Genomic DNA, 15,107 nt, shown 5'->3' on the forward strand with positions numbered 1-15,107 from the left:
TAAAAGAAGACCACCTATTGGTAAATGGGTGAAAATAAAAAAGCAGACATTGAATATCCCTTTGAGCATGGTGAAGTTATTAATTACGCTTTGGATGGTGTAACTTTTTGTCCTGAATACAAAGTCTTATGTTCTGGGCAAATCCAATACAACACGTTACTGAGTACCACTCTCCATATTTTCAAGCATAGTGGTGGCTGAATGTTATGGGTATGCTTATAATCATTAATGACTGGGGAGTTTTTCAGGATAAAAAAGAAACAGAATGGAGCAAAGCACTGGCAAAATCCTAGAGTAAAACCTGGTTCAGTCTGCTGTCCACCAGACACTGGGAGATCAATTCACCTTTTATTTTATTTTATTTTTTACTTCAGTTTATTTTAGTAAATACTTTAACACTTTTTCTTCTTAACTGCATTGTTAAGGGCTTGTAAGTAAGCATTTCACTGTAAGGTCTACACCTGCTGTATTCGGCGCATGTCACAAATAACATTTGATTTAAGACACAAGGCCAAATCTACAGTGGAGTTACTTACCAAGAAGACAGTGAATGTTCCTGAGTAACCGTTTTGACTTAAATTTACTTAAATCTATGGCAAGACCTGAAAATATTTGTCTAGCAATGATCAACAACCAATTTGACATGGCTTGAAGAATTTTTAAAAGAATAATGGTCAAATGGTGCACAATCCAGGTGTGGAAATCTCTTTTGGCTTTCTGAGTAAGTCCCAAAGTGCTTCTACAAAATATTGAATACTTATGTAAATGAGATATTTCTGTATTTAATTTTCAATAAATATGAATAAATTCTAAAAACATGTTTTCACTTTGTCATTATGGGACATTGTGTGTAGCTGGGTGAAGAAGGTTTTTTTATTTAATCCATTTTCAATTCATGTAACACAACAAAATGTGCAATAAATCAAGGGGTATCAATACTTTCTGAGGGCACTGTATCGGTTGTTATTGTATTGGAGTTGCCATGTTTAATTTTAGCTCCCGAGTGGTGTGCGGTCTAAGGCACTGCATCTCAGTGCTAGAGGCGTCACTACAGACCCTGGTTCGATTCCAGGCTGTATCACAACTGGCCGTGATTGGGAGTCCCATAGAGCGGCACACAATTGTCCCAGCATCGTCCGGGTTAGGGGAGGGTTTGGCCAGGTAGGCCGTCATTGTAAATAAGAATTTGTTCTTAACTGACTTGCCTAGTTAAATAAAGGTAAAAAAACATTTTTAAATCAATAATAATTCTGTTAATTGTTTGAGTGCCATACAAGATGGTGTCGAAAGAGATGGCAGCTTCGATTCAAGTCCTTAGGAAAATGTGCAGTATTTCGTTTTTTTTATGTATTATTTATTACTTTGTTAGCCTAGAAAACCTTAAGTGTTATTAGAACTATTTGATATCAGAGAGACGTCAACTTACCAGCGCCATGACTAGAAATACGACTTTCCCAAAGCGGATCCTTTGTCTGCACCTCCCAGGGCATTTGAACTGATTCCAGAGGCCGACCCAAAACAATTCCGCTAGAGGAGAGGGTGCCGGAGCGGTCTTCTAGTGAGGCTTTGGATGCGAGCACACCACCCACCGCTCTTGTGTATATTACTCACTAATGTCCAGTCCCTAGTTAGCAAAGTCGACGAAATCTGGCCAAGACTTGCCAAAGAGATATCCGGAATTGTAACATACTCTGTTTCACGGAAACATGGCTAGTGGGGGACATGCTGTCTGAGTCCATACAGCCAACGTGATTTTCAGTCCATCGCGCCGACAGGAATAAACATCTCTCCGGTAAGAAGAAGGGCGGGGGTGTATGTTTCATGATTAATGACTCATGGTGTAATTGTAACAACATACAGGAACTTAAGTCGTTTTGTTCACCTGACCTAGAATTCCTCACAATCAAATGCCAACCATATTATCTCCCAAGAAAACTGTCCTCGGTTATCGTCACAGCCGTGTATATTCCCCCGCAAGCGGATACCAAGACGGCCATCAAGGAACTACACTGGACTTTATGCGAACTGGAAACCATATATCCTGAGGCTGCATTCATTGTAGCTGGGGATTTTAACAAAGCTAATTTGAGAACAAGGCTACCTAAATTCTATCAGCATATCGATTCTTGTACACGAGCGAGTAACACGCTCGACCATTGCTACTCTAACTTCCATGATGCAAACAAGGCCCTCCCCTGCCCTCCTTTTGGCAAATCTGACCATGACTCCATCTTGTTGCTCCCCTCCTATAGGCAGAAACTTAAACAGAAAGCGCCCGTGCTTAGGTGTATCCAACGCTGGTCTGACCAATCGGATTCCACACTTCAAGATTGCTTCGATCACGTGGACTGGATATGTTCCGGGTAGCCTCAGATAATATCATTGACGTTAACGCTGACTCGGTGGGCGAGTTTATAAGGAAGGGTATAGGAGATATTGTACCCACTGTGACTATTAAAACCTTCCCTAACCAGAAACCATGGATTGATGGCAGCATTCACGCAAAGCACATTCCACCGCATTCAATCATGGCAAGGCGACTGGAAATATGACCGAATACAAACAGAGTAGTTATTCCCTCCATAAGGCAATCAAACAAGCAAAGTGTCAGTATAGAGACAAAGTGGAGTCGCAATTCAACAGCTCAAACACGAGACTTATGTGGCAGGGTCTTCAGACAATCATGGATTACAAAAAAGAAAACCAGCCCCGTCGCGGACATCGACGTCTTGCTTCCAGACAAATTAAAACAACTTCTTAGCGTGTTTTGAGGACAATACAGTGCCACTGACGCGGTCCGCTACCAAAGACTGTGGGCTCTCCTTCTCCGTGGCCGACGTGAGTAAAACATTTAAGCTTGTTAACCTTCGCAAGGCTGCCGGCCCAGACGGCATCCCAAGCTGCGTCCTCAGAGCATGCGCAGACCAGCTGGCTGGTGTGTTTACAGATATATTCAATCAATCCCTATCCCAATCTGCTGTCCCCACATGCTTCAAGATGGCCACCATTGTTCCTGTTCCCAAGAAAGCTAACTAAATTACTATCGCACTGTAGCACTCACTTCTGTCATCATGAAGTGCTTTGAGAGACTAGTCAAGGATCATATGACCGCCTCCCTACCTGTCACCCTAGACCAACTTCAATTTGCTTACCGCCCCAATAGGTCCACACACTGCACACTGCCTTATCCCATCTGGACAAGAGGAATACCTATGTAAGAATGCTGTTCATTGACTACAGCTCAGCATTCAACACCATAGTACTCTCCAAACTCATCATTAAGCTTGAGACCCTGGGTCTCGACCCTGCCCTGTGCAACTGGGTCCTGGACTTCCTGACGGGCCGCCCCCAGGTGGTGAAGGTAGGAAACATCTCCACTTCGCTGATCCTCAACACTGGGGCCGCACAAGGGTGCGTTCTCAGCCCCCTCCTGTACTCCCTGTTCACCCACGACTGCATGGCTATGCACGCCTCCAACTCAATCATCAAGTTTGCAGACGACACAATAGTGTTAAGCTTGATTACCAACAACGACGAGACAGCCTACAGGGAGGAGGTGAGGGCCCTCAGAGTGTGGGGTCATGAAAATAACCTCTCACTCAATGTCAGCAAAACAAAAGAGATGATCGTGGACTTCAGGTAACAGCAAAGGAAGCACTCCCCTATCCACATCGACAAGACAGCAGTGGAGAAGGTGGAAAGTTAAGCTCCTCGGTGTTCATATCACCGACAAACTGAAATGGTCCACACACACAGACAGTGTGGTGAAGAAGGCACAACCTCAGGAGGCTGAAACAATTTGGCTTGTCACTGAAAACCCTCACTAACATTTACAGGTGCACAATTGAGAGCATCCTGTCGGGCTGTATCACCGCCTGGTACGGCAACTGCACCGCCCACAACCGAAAGGCTCTCCAGAGGGTGGTGCGGTCTGCACAATGCATCACCGGGGGCAAACTACCTGCCCTCCAGGACACCTACAACACCCAATGTCACAGGAAGGCAAAAAAGATCATCAAGGATAATAACCACCCGATCCACTGCCTGTTCACCCCGCTTCCATCCAGAAGGCGAGGTCAGTACAGGTGCAACAGAGCTGGGACAGAGAGATAGAAGCTGTTTTTCAATCTCAAGGCCATCAGATTGTTAAACAGCCACCATTAACACAGAGAGGCGGCTGCCTACCTACAGACTTGATATCATTGGCCATTTTAGTAAATGGAATACTAGTCACTTTAATAAGGCCACTTTAAGAATGTTTACATATCTCGCATTACTCATCTCATATGTATATAATGTATCCTTCACTATTGAGCCGCTCTGTCACTGCTCATCCATATATTTTATACTTATATATTCTTATCCCATTCCTTTACTAGATTGTGTGTCTTAGGTTTTGTTGTGGAATTGTTAGATATTACCTGTTAGATACTGCTGCACAGTTGCATGAGCATTTCGCTACATTCGCAATAAAATTTAGTAGTAAGGTGGGAGGAGTGTTCCCTCACATGAAAGGGCTTGTTTTTGTGTGAGAAATTCTGTCCTACCTTGATATTTGATGACTATATAGTCTTATAAACTGGCAAAACTGGGAACAGAAAAGGCAACTGCAAAAGTATGATCATTTTTAATTAGTCAATGTGAAAAGGTACAGTATCTCAAAAAGGTGACAATACTTGGACATATCTCAATTGTTATGTGTGTCCACAGGAGGGAGACAAAACATCATACATCATCACATTACACTGACCATTGCATATTTGGGACAGTTTCCAGGGTCCAGACCCAGATTAAGCTTATTCCTCGACTAAAAAGCACTTCAATTGAGATTCTCAATTGGGCATGCTTTTCAGTCCAGAGGTAGATGTAATCTGGGTCTTGGAAACTGGTCATTGGTTTCCACTATGTTTCCAATAGGCTAGGCTAGGCTAGGCTGGAACATCGTGACAGAATCCTCTCTTGTAATGTAATTTGCCCACGAGGTGATGTATAAATCATATTCTTTCAAATGCTGTTCATATTCGTTAAAATGCAGTATATGCTATTGCACTTGTAGCTACATTGATGGTCTTCAGTCGCTCTGTTGTATTTGGGAGTCATTTATTTAACCAAATGTGTAGGATGATCCCAGTCCTTCTAGGCACTAGTCTAGTAGACGACATTTGATGTATAGACGTGTCAGCCTCAGAATTTTTATGTCATGTCACAACAACCCTTATTCCCCAATTCATCTTCACAGGCGGGACACCTTTACATGGGTGACATTTTCCCTACAAGAAGAGATTATAATTTATTCACAAGGCCCTGTTCCAATATGGCTGTGTTCAGACAGGCAGCCCAATTCTATTTTTTTTCACTAATTGGTCTATTGATGAAATTGGTCAAAAGGCCAATTAGTGGAAAAAAATATCAGAAAGCAGCCCAAGATCCTTTTCCATTTCCTTACATCATTCCCTCTTTCCTCTCTTGAAGCTATCACTGATGTGACCCTATAAAGGATTGATGAAAGCTATGCAGTGTATCATTACTTTAATCTATTGAAAATGGTATCAGTGATTACGTCAAGGAAGGGAGGAAAATCTTGATCATGCGTCAAATTATTATCGTGACATTCCATCACCACCATCACTTTACTCTGGGATAATCTCAATTGAAATCTTCTCGTGTCCTCTCAGCGCCTCCTTCTCATAACCCATTGGATGAGAAAGCCAGAGGTCCCGCCCCTCTGATCTTCTCCTCCAATGGGTTTTGAGAAGGAGGCTAGGAGAGAGGATGCGCAATTGAGATTCTTCCACTGTGAGTGAATGTACCCTATATCATGTCTCTCACTGGAGCTAAGACAAGTCTTGTTCACACAATACCAAATGTACATTATTTTCTGTTGTTAAAATAACCTTCCAAATATTTGTGAGTATCAATATATCAGCAAATAATCAACTAAAATATGTCCTACCTCTCCACAAACCGTATTGGTGAACATAATTTACAAACGATTGAAACACAATTTTCATTGGTTATATTAACATGCCTATCAGGTAAGTGCACTCAGATGCAAGGTTGTCGCCGTACTGGGCCAACGATACAGCCGCATACACTGGTGTTGGCTCGGTAGACTGTGGCCAACTCTGTGTTCTTGCTACAAACGAGATGTATGCATACATTTTTGAATGAAAAAAATAACAAGAGATTAGGACTGAAAACATTTGGGTGCGGCGTTCTTCAGACGAAAGGATTCTGCTTTGGCGGTGGTGGATTTTTTTCTTCTTTTGCCTTCTGTATTTCCTTGGCTGTTGTGGACATTTTGGATTCCTTTTTAGTTTATGTTCGTTTTTATATTTTTACCCAAATACAATTATTCTTTTTGATAACTATTTCCCCCGTTTATTTTAGGAATCGCTTTTTGTTTATGTATTGTCTGACTGGACACTTTTTCAGCGAGACGCAAACTCTGAACAATAAACAACTTTTGAGGGGATTGGTCTCGCGAAAGAATGCGTCTGACTGATTAGCTAGCTAGCTAGGTGTAGTTTAAGTGGATGCTTGAAGAAACAAACCTTGTCGGCCAGCGAATTTATACAGTTTAAACGTTCGTGGATTTAACCATTTTCGGACTATATATCAAATGAGAAACTAAATCGACACCATTGTATGGTAAGTGAAGTCTAACGACACTCGTTATCACTGTAGCTATATAGGTAGCAGTTGGCTAGTGTGTGTGGTCGCGAACAAACGCGTTAGCTAGTTACCTAGTCGCGTCGCTAGCCGATGGGGTGTATTCCCGCTAGTTTGCACTCTTTACAGGTGGATTTCCTTACGAATTGGGTTGGCTAACTAATAATTACTAATGCAGTGGCGTTGGTTGGTTATTGTGGTAAAGCATACTAGATAGTTTGATGGTTTTACAAGTGGCAATATCACAATCTGGCAATTAACGTTACTCGTTTACTTGTTTTGTTTTCTTACACTGGAATGTCATTAACGTTAATGTAACTACTGTTTACTTTCCATTAGAAGGCTACCAACGTACAGCCCAATTCATTATCTGACATTGTTTAGAGGCACGAGTCCTGTTTATTGACAATCAGTATAATGCGGAAATAAGAGGCCAGCAAACTGTAGCTAACGAGATTCAATGTATGTTGTTCATCGCTTCCTGTGCCGCACACCTTCAGTTCGTATTCGAGGACCGATGTCCTGCTGTACTCGGCATCTTGGCACTTATTTTATTAACTTTTCCCTTTGTTAATAAGATTAGCTATCTAGTATCCAAACTAGCTAACTTCAATCAGTTGGCTTTGATCCTGTGTTATTGACCCGAGACAGTGAGGCTAATCTCGCTACGGATGTATCTGAAAGTGATAAGAATGTATCTAATGGCATTCTCACTATAACTATCTAGCTAGAATGATTAGAACCCTGCAATGACTGGGATCTTAGTGGGAGGTGAAAATTCCATCAAATCTTATTTGTTAACCTTTTGTATTTACCCTGGATAAATAGGCTATTACTAGCTTTCACTGTGAGCCATCCTATGCTTAGGTCTATGGAGTAAAGGCTCTTTTTTTCTTAAAATAAATACAAAATTACTGGTTTGTTACTTTTGTAGTTAGTGAGCCTAGAGAATTAGCAGGTGAGGAATCTAACAGGATAGGTTTGAGGCACTTGGTAGGCTCATCTTCACTGTGGATTATCAATTTCACTACTCTGCACCACAACACCTCCAGGTTATTAGAACTATCCAAAGGTAAACCTGTTGACCTGACAACCTGAGCTGTTCATTATTGTGTGACAACTGGGGAAAATGCCATCCCATAAAGAGCTTGCCATCTTCTTACAGGTAGTCTCTTTACCACACCTGCTGTCTCGACCTCTGAATGCTCCGCTACGAAAAGCCAACTGACATTTACTCCTGAGGTGCTGACCTATTGCACCCTCTATAACCACTGTAATTATTATTTCACCTTGCTGGTCATCTATGAACATCTTGAAGAACAATCTGGCCTTAATTGCTATGTACTCTTATAATCTCCACTAGGCACAGCCAGAATAGGACTGGCCACCCCTCAGAGCCTGATTCCACTCTAGGTTTCTTCCTGCCTTTCTTGGGAGTTTTGCCTAGGCATTGTGTTTCTACATCTGCATTGCTTGCTCTTTGGGGTTTTAGGCTGGGTTTCTGTGTAAGCACTTATTGACATCTGCTGATGTAAAAAGGCTTTATAAATACATTTGGTTGACATACAGCAGCAGGCAAGAGTGATCTTTTAGAGTGGTTTTTGACTGATCTTGTTGGTTGGATTGATTACTTTTAACCATGCCTTGTTATAAAGGAATTAGGCTATTTACATTTTGGTTAGTATAATATGATAGCTAAAGACACATGTCGCCAAAACAATCTGACGATTCTGTGATATTTTTTCCCATGGCAAAAAGTAAAACACGAATCAGATATTACATTTAAATGTAAGAAAAACAATACATTTGCACATAAAATAAATGTATTCAAAATGGTAACATTAACAACAAAATCATACCATAACCCCACCGCTACCATTGGGCACTCTGTTCACAACGCTGACATCAGCAAATCGCTCACCCACATGACGCCATACACATGGTCAGCGATTGGCCGGTTGGACATACTCACAAATTCTCGGAATAAAATTACATTGGAGACGGCTTATTGTAGAGAAATGAACAATCAATTCTCTGGCAACAGATCTGGTGGACATTCCTGCAGTCAGCATGCCAATTGCACACTCAACTTGAAACTTCTGTGGCCTTGTGTTGTGACAACTGCACATTTGAGTGGCCTTTTGTCCCCAGCACAAGGTGCACCTGAGTAATGATCATGCTGTTTAATCAGCTTCTTGACATGGAACAGGTGTCAGGTGGATGGATTATTTAGGCAAAGGAGAAATGCTCACTAACAGGGATTTTACACACATTTGTGTGCAAAATTTGAAATAAGCTTTTTGTGCATATGGAACATTTCTGGGGTATTTTATTTCAGCTCATGAAACATGGGACCAACACTTTACATGTGTTATGTTTTTGTTCAGTGTAACAACTGTATTGACAATAGAAGTAATTGATATAAAATTGATATTGTGTGTGGGAGAGGGAGTTCAATTGGGATTGTGTACCATCCTAGATCTATGCTCAGGGGAACCCAGGGGTAAGGTGGTTCAGAGGCAGTGAAACACAACTGGGCAGAAAAGCATCCAAGTGAGAGAAGTCAGCACAGCATCAGGTGTTCCTCATGGGGCTCTGATTTGTTAGCTCTTCTCACCCTTAATTAAATAAGCATAGAAAAATAAAGAATAGAATGAGAGAGAGTGCACCAGGGCTGTTACTCTGTGGGTAAAAAGACTGTAGAGAGCTGAAAATGGCTGTGCAACAACACTCCCCATTCAACCTGACAGCTTGAGAGAATCTGCAGAGAAGAATGGGAGAAACTCCCCAAATACAGGTGTGCCAAGCTTGTAGCGTCATACCCAAGAAGACTCGAGGCTGTAATCGCTGCCAAAGGTGCTTCAACAAAGTACTGAGTAAAGGGTCTGAATGCTTATGTAAATGTGATCAGTTTTTTTGTATTTTATACATTTGCAAAAATGTCTAACCTGTTTTTGCTTTGTCATTATGTGTAGATTGATGAGGGGGGAAAAAATCTATTTCAGAATACGGCTGTAACGTAACAAAATATGGAAAAAGTCAAGGGGTCTGAATACTTTCCGAATGCACTGTTTATCTAATGTAGTTTATGATATCAATTGAGACATTGAACAAATACAAATAAAGCTGCTACGTACACCTACTTCAAAGCCTACACAATAACACTGATTATTTTACCAGACTCAGATTTTCCTTTTTTTCCTGTGCCACCAAAGTTTAGCAAACTACTGACGGTATCGTGAACAGTTTTACTAGTTCTGTAACATTATATGGAACAGTGTTTAAATTGAACAAATGGTTAGCGGGGAGAGGCTATACGGACACTCCTGGCCTGCAAAGCGATGATGTATGTCGCACAGCTTAGAGCCGAGGGAATTGAATCACACGGTTGTGACAGCTAAGGAGGACACACTGTTGTTGCCATTCATTCTCTCCCCATTGAGTAGACTATATCATAGTGACATGTAGATGGCTACCAATATTAGTTATTTCTTGAGTAGGCTGCTATCCTACGATCTAATCATGGTAGGGGAATTTTTTTATCCCTTGATACTAACTACTGCAGACAACACTAATAGGCTACAGTTTCACCTTAGGTTGGTAGGCACCTCACAACACCAGTGCACTGGTCATTCAATTTCGGCTTTAGGGCTTGCTTGTAGGTGGCCCACAACATGGTTTGTGTGTAAAATGTGTCTCGTCAATCTGGAAAAACGTTGCGCCGGTAATTTATGGGTCATATCTTTTGAACTGCTAGAAACAAGTCATTTTCTCTGTAGTAATGATAAAACCATACCAGTCACTCTTCCTAATTCGCACAAAAATATATTTACGAGCAATTCTGAGCAGACCGAAATGGATTGTGTCAACTTGAGCAAGCTAGAAAACGTTAGCTAGCTAGGTTTGCTAAGGAGACATACAGTAATTCAACGTTGGCTAGCAATAAAGATACTTAGAACCAAATCGAGGTACCTACCCAGGAGCTGCTGAAAATATTATTTCACTTCACAGCCGCTTCAAGAAAAGGTTTACTAAAATAGTCTGAGCTTCATGTCTCACCCGAAAGCATGAGGTTAGCGCCTGAAACGCATCATTTCAATCTTCAGTAGGCATAAGCAATTACTGTAAAGAAATACAATATCTTAGACTAGTTTTTACAGTAGGTTTCCAATTACAGTTAAGTCTTTTTCAGCATTTTACCCACAATGCAGTGCAATCTACAGCATATAAAACACATTTACGGTATTTTACTGTTTATTCTACATTGTTTTACTGTTGAAATTACAGAAAGTCTTAGTGTACCTTTGTTCATGCCAGTTCCACTGGCTCGGCAAATATCCAGCTGTATAAAATGATTAAGTGGAGAGATTTGATGTGAAATTGACTTGAATTTGACAAGACTTTCCACAAAACACAAACAGTTCTCCAGAGGACACATCGTAGGCAATTTTTGGCAGACTCGCACATTTCCAATTTTTGAGGAAGATGATATTGTATGCTCGATCACAAAGAACTTGTGATGGCCTGTATTTCTCTAACAACCCATGGATGTCAAGCAATAGGCTAGTTGCAAAACAACTTAGAAGAACATCAGAGGACATTTCCAAAATAGGACTATTGATGGAGCAAGGGCTGGGCGATATATCAACATAGTGGACAAGCTAGCATGCTGTTCAAACAGTTGGAGACAGACAGAAGGGGTGTGTTCTTAATAATTCAAATGTTCTACCTTGGTAGCTAGCAAATAAATCTGAGTTGGCTAAACTTGAAATATACTGAACAAAAATATAAACGCAACATGTAAAGTGTTGGTCCCATGTTTCATGAGCTGAAGTATATCATTTTGTGCACAAATTTGTTTACATCCCTGTTAGTGAGCATTTCTCATTTGCCAAGATAATCCATCCACCTGATAGATGTGGCATATCAAGAAGCTGATTAAACAGCATGATCATTACACAGGTGCACCTTGTGCTGGGGACAAAAGGCCACAAAAAATGTGCAGTTTTGTCAAACACAAGGCCCCAGAAGTCTCAAGTTGAGGGAGCGTGCAGTTGGCATGCTGACTGCAGGAATGTCCACCAAAGCTGTTGCCAGAGAATTGATTGTTCACTTCTCTACCAGAAGTCGCCTCCAATGACGTTTTAGAGAATTTGGCAACCAGTCCTGCAACCGCAGACCATGTGTAACCATGCCCCAGAACCTCCAAATACGGCGGCTTCACCTGCGGGATCGTCTGAGGGAAGGCGGGTAATTAATTGTCTATTGACTGATTTCCTTATATGAACTGTAACTCAGTAAAATCTTTGAAATTGTTGCATATTGTATTTTATATTTTTGTTCAGAGATTTGTTTGAGACCTGTGTTTTATTTTCTATAATGCCTACTACAATAAGGTAGTCATTGTTAGTGAATGTGAATTGTGCATGGTCCTGGTTAAATTTGTGACAAAAAGGGCATTTTCATAGACTGACTTGAAAGCCAGATCAGTGATTATTGTGAAAAATCAGGTTAAACTATTTTGATAAAATAATAAAATAACAATTGTTTGTGGAAGGCTGATGTATATCCTAGGTATAAGTTAACAAGCTCTGACTTCATTAGATTATAGCTGACTGTTTTAAATGCAGTGGATTTGACCTTTTTAATTGTACAACAAAGCTTATTTAGAGAGAACATTTAAAAAACGGAGATGTATATTGTGAATTGCCCATAAGTTTGAGATGATTTTCAGGCCATATCGCCCAGCCCTACTAGACACTAAAAACAAGGCTACAGTGGGGGGGAAAAGTATTTGATCCCCTGCTGATTTTGTACGTTTGCCCACTTACAAAGAAATGATCAGTCTATAATTTTAATGGTAGGTTTATTTGAACAGTGAGAGACAGAATAACAACAAAAGAATCCAGAAAAATGCATGTCAAAAATGTTATAAATTGATTTGCATTTTAATGAGGGAAATAAGTATTTGACCCCTCTGCAAAACATGACTTAGTACTTGGTGGCAAAACCCTTGTTGGCAATCACAGAGGTCAGTTTCTTGTAGTTGGCCACCAGGTTTGCACACATCTCAGGAGGGATTTTGTCCCACTCCTCTTTGCAGATCTTCTCCAAGTCATTAAGGTTTTGAGGCTGACGTTTGGCAACTCGAACCTTCAGCTCCCTCCACAGATTTTCTATGGGATTAAGGTCTGGAGACTGGCTAGGCCACTCCAGGACCTTAATGTGCTTCTTCTTGAGCCACTCCTTTGTTGCCTTGGCCGTGTGTTTTGGGTCATTGTCATGCTGGAATACCCATCCACGACCCATTTTCAATGCCCTGGCTGAGGGAAGGATGTTCTCACCCAAGATTTGACGGTACATGGCCCCGTTCATCGTCCCTTTGATGCGGTGAAGTTGTCCTGTCCCCTTAGCAGAAAAACACCCCCTTAGCATAACGTTTCCACCTCCATGTTTGACGGTGGAGATGGTGTTCTTGGGGTCATAGGCAGCATTCCTCCTCCTCCAAACACGGTGAGTTGAGTTGATGCCAAAGAGCTCCATTTTGGTCTCATCTGACCACAACACTTTCACCCAGTTGTCCTCTGAATCATTCAGATGTTCATTGGCAAACTTCAGATGGGCATGTATATGTATTCTTGAGCAGGGGGACCTTGCGGGCGCTGCAGGATTTCAGTCCTTCACGTCGTAGTGTGTTACCAATTGTTTTGTTGGTGACTATGGTCCCAGCTACCTTGAGATCATTGACAAGATCCTCCCGTGTAGTTCTGGGCTGATTCCTCACCGTTCTCATGATCATTGCAACCCCACGAGGTGAGATCTTGCATGGAGCCCCAGGCCGAGGGATATTGACAGTCCTTTTGTGTTTCTTCCATTTACGAATAATCGCACCAACTGTTGTCACCTTCTCACCAAGCTGCTTGGCGATGGTCTTGTAGCCCATTCTAGCCCTGTGTAGGTCTACAATCTTGTCCCTGACATCCTTGGAGAGCTCTTTGGTCTTGGCCATGGTGGAGAGTTTGGAATCTGATTGATTGATTGCTTCTGTGGACAGGTGTCTTTTTTACAGGTAACAAGCTGTGGTTAGGAGCACTCCCTTTAAGAGTGTGCTCCTAATCTCAGCTCATTACCTGTATAAAAAGACACCTAGGAGCCAGAAATCTTTCTGATTGAGAGGGGGTCAAATACTTATTTCCCTCATTAAAATGCAAATCAATTTATACAATTTTTGACATTTTTCTGGATATTTTTGTTGTTATTCTGTCTCTCACTGTTCAAATAAACCTACCATTCAAATTATAGACTGATCCTTTCTTTATCAGTGGGCAAACGTACAAAATCAGCAGGGGATCAAATACTCCCCCCCCCCCCCCACTGTATGTCACTGACAATGTTGTAAGCACACCCTGTGTATTTTCCCCTTTGCCTTGCTCATGATGACTAACAATCATAAGGTGAAATGGATCCGTCTCCTGTCTCGCTCTCAAAACAAATAGTTTGAGATTCATTGCTGCCTTTGCATTGCAAGCAATTGACAAGGCAGGCAACAATGATCTTTAGGAGTTGAGAGGGGTCTTACTGGTCAAACCTTACAGTAGTGATTCATGCCATTTTCCATGGAGCTCTCTTCTGCTTCACAATGGTCCGATCCATCCCCCCAGAAGGGAACTATTTAGATGGATCCTCCAGATCCATTCCACCAGAGCCATGCGTCAGGACTAAGTGTGTGTGAAAGTGCTATGGAATGTTTCCATTAAGACGTAGAGAGCCCGGTCTCTCGAGTGCTACTGTATATTCACTGCCTGACTGTAAAGCCGTGCTTATATCACATGTTCTTGGTACAGACAGCATCAGATATATTGTAGATCATTTTATGTTGTTGAGTAAGAAGAAAGCACCTCATGAAACCTAGGCCGTACCCATGGTAAGTTATTGGTTTTGAATTGTTTATTACGTGCCACTTGGAAACAACAATAATTTAGAATGATATAATCTTGAAAAGAAAAGGAAACTTAGTCAATATGATGCCTCTGTGGCTGTGCAACCTAATCTACCCTGTTTAAGGCTCAGTAGGTGACTTGGTTACTGTCATGAGGAATCAATGTGTATTGGAGCATGACTCCAGTGTCCTTAGATTGACTTTCATTGATTACCCACATTTGTGGAAATTGGGATGGGAATTTTAAAGGGCTATATATCACCCATTTAGCTGCTGCCAGTGACGACAGTTTTGGAACAATTTGATTTTCATCTGCATCCTGAGAATAAGCTCAAGCATGCTCTCTCTTATTCCGTGTCTCTCTTTAATCTGATTTACTTCAGAAATGACACTGAAACCCCTTTCATCATCTATGGGGAGTGGGGGCTGGCCTTTTGTACTGGTAATGTATCTGAGCCCTTCCCCCAGTGGCTTCTCTCTAGAAGATGGGGCCTAT

General features: G+C 41.5%; 1 protein-coding gene across 3 annotated transcripts in view; it reads left to right on the forward strand.

The window, feature by feature from the left end:
• Positions 1-6,050: 6,050 nt before the first annotated feature.
• erbin (erbb2 interacting protein) overlaps positions 6,051-15,107 on the forward strand; it is a 150,029-nt gene continuing 140,972 nt past the window's right edge. For 2 of the 3 annotated variants that reach the window (XM_045691888.1, XM_045691890.1), the window contains exon 1: positions 6,051-6,651. The gene's annotated coding sequence lies outside the window, so the exon portion shown is untranslated. The remainder of the gene's footprint in view (positions 6,652-15,107) is intronic. The other variant, XM_014137072.2, reaches the window with a different exon arrangement.

Source organism: Salmo salar, chromosome ssa01 (genome assembly GCF_905237065.1).
Source record: "Salmo salar chromosome ssa01, Ssal_v3.1, whole genome shotgun sequence".
Lineage (NCBI taxonomy): Eukaryota > Metazoa > Chordata > Actinopteri > Salmoniformes > Salmonidae > Salmo > Salmo salar.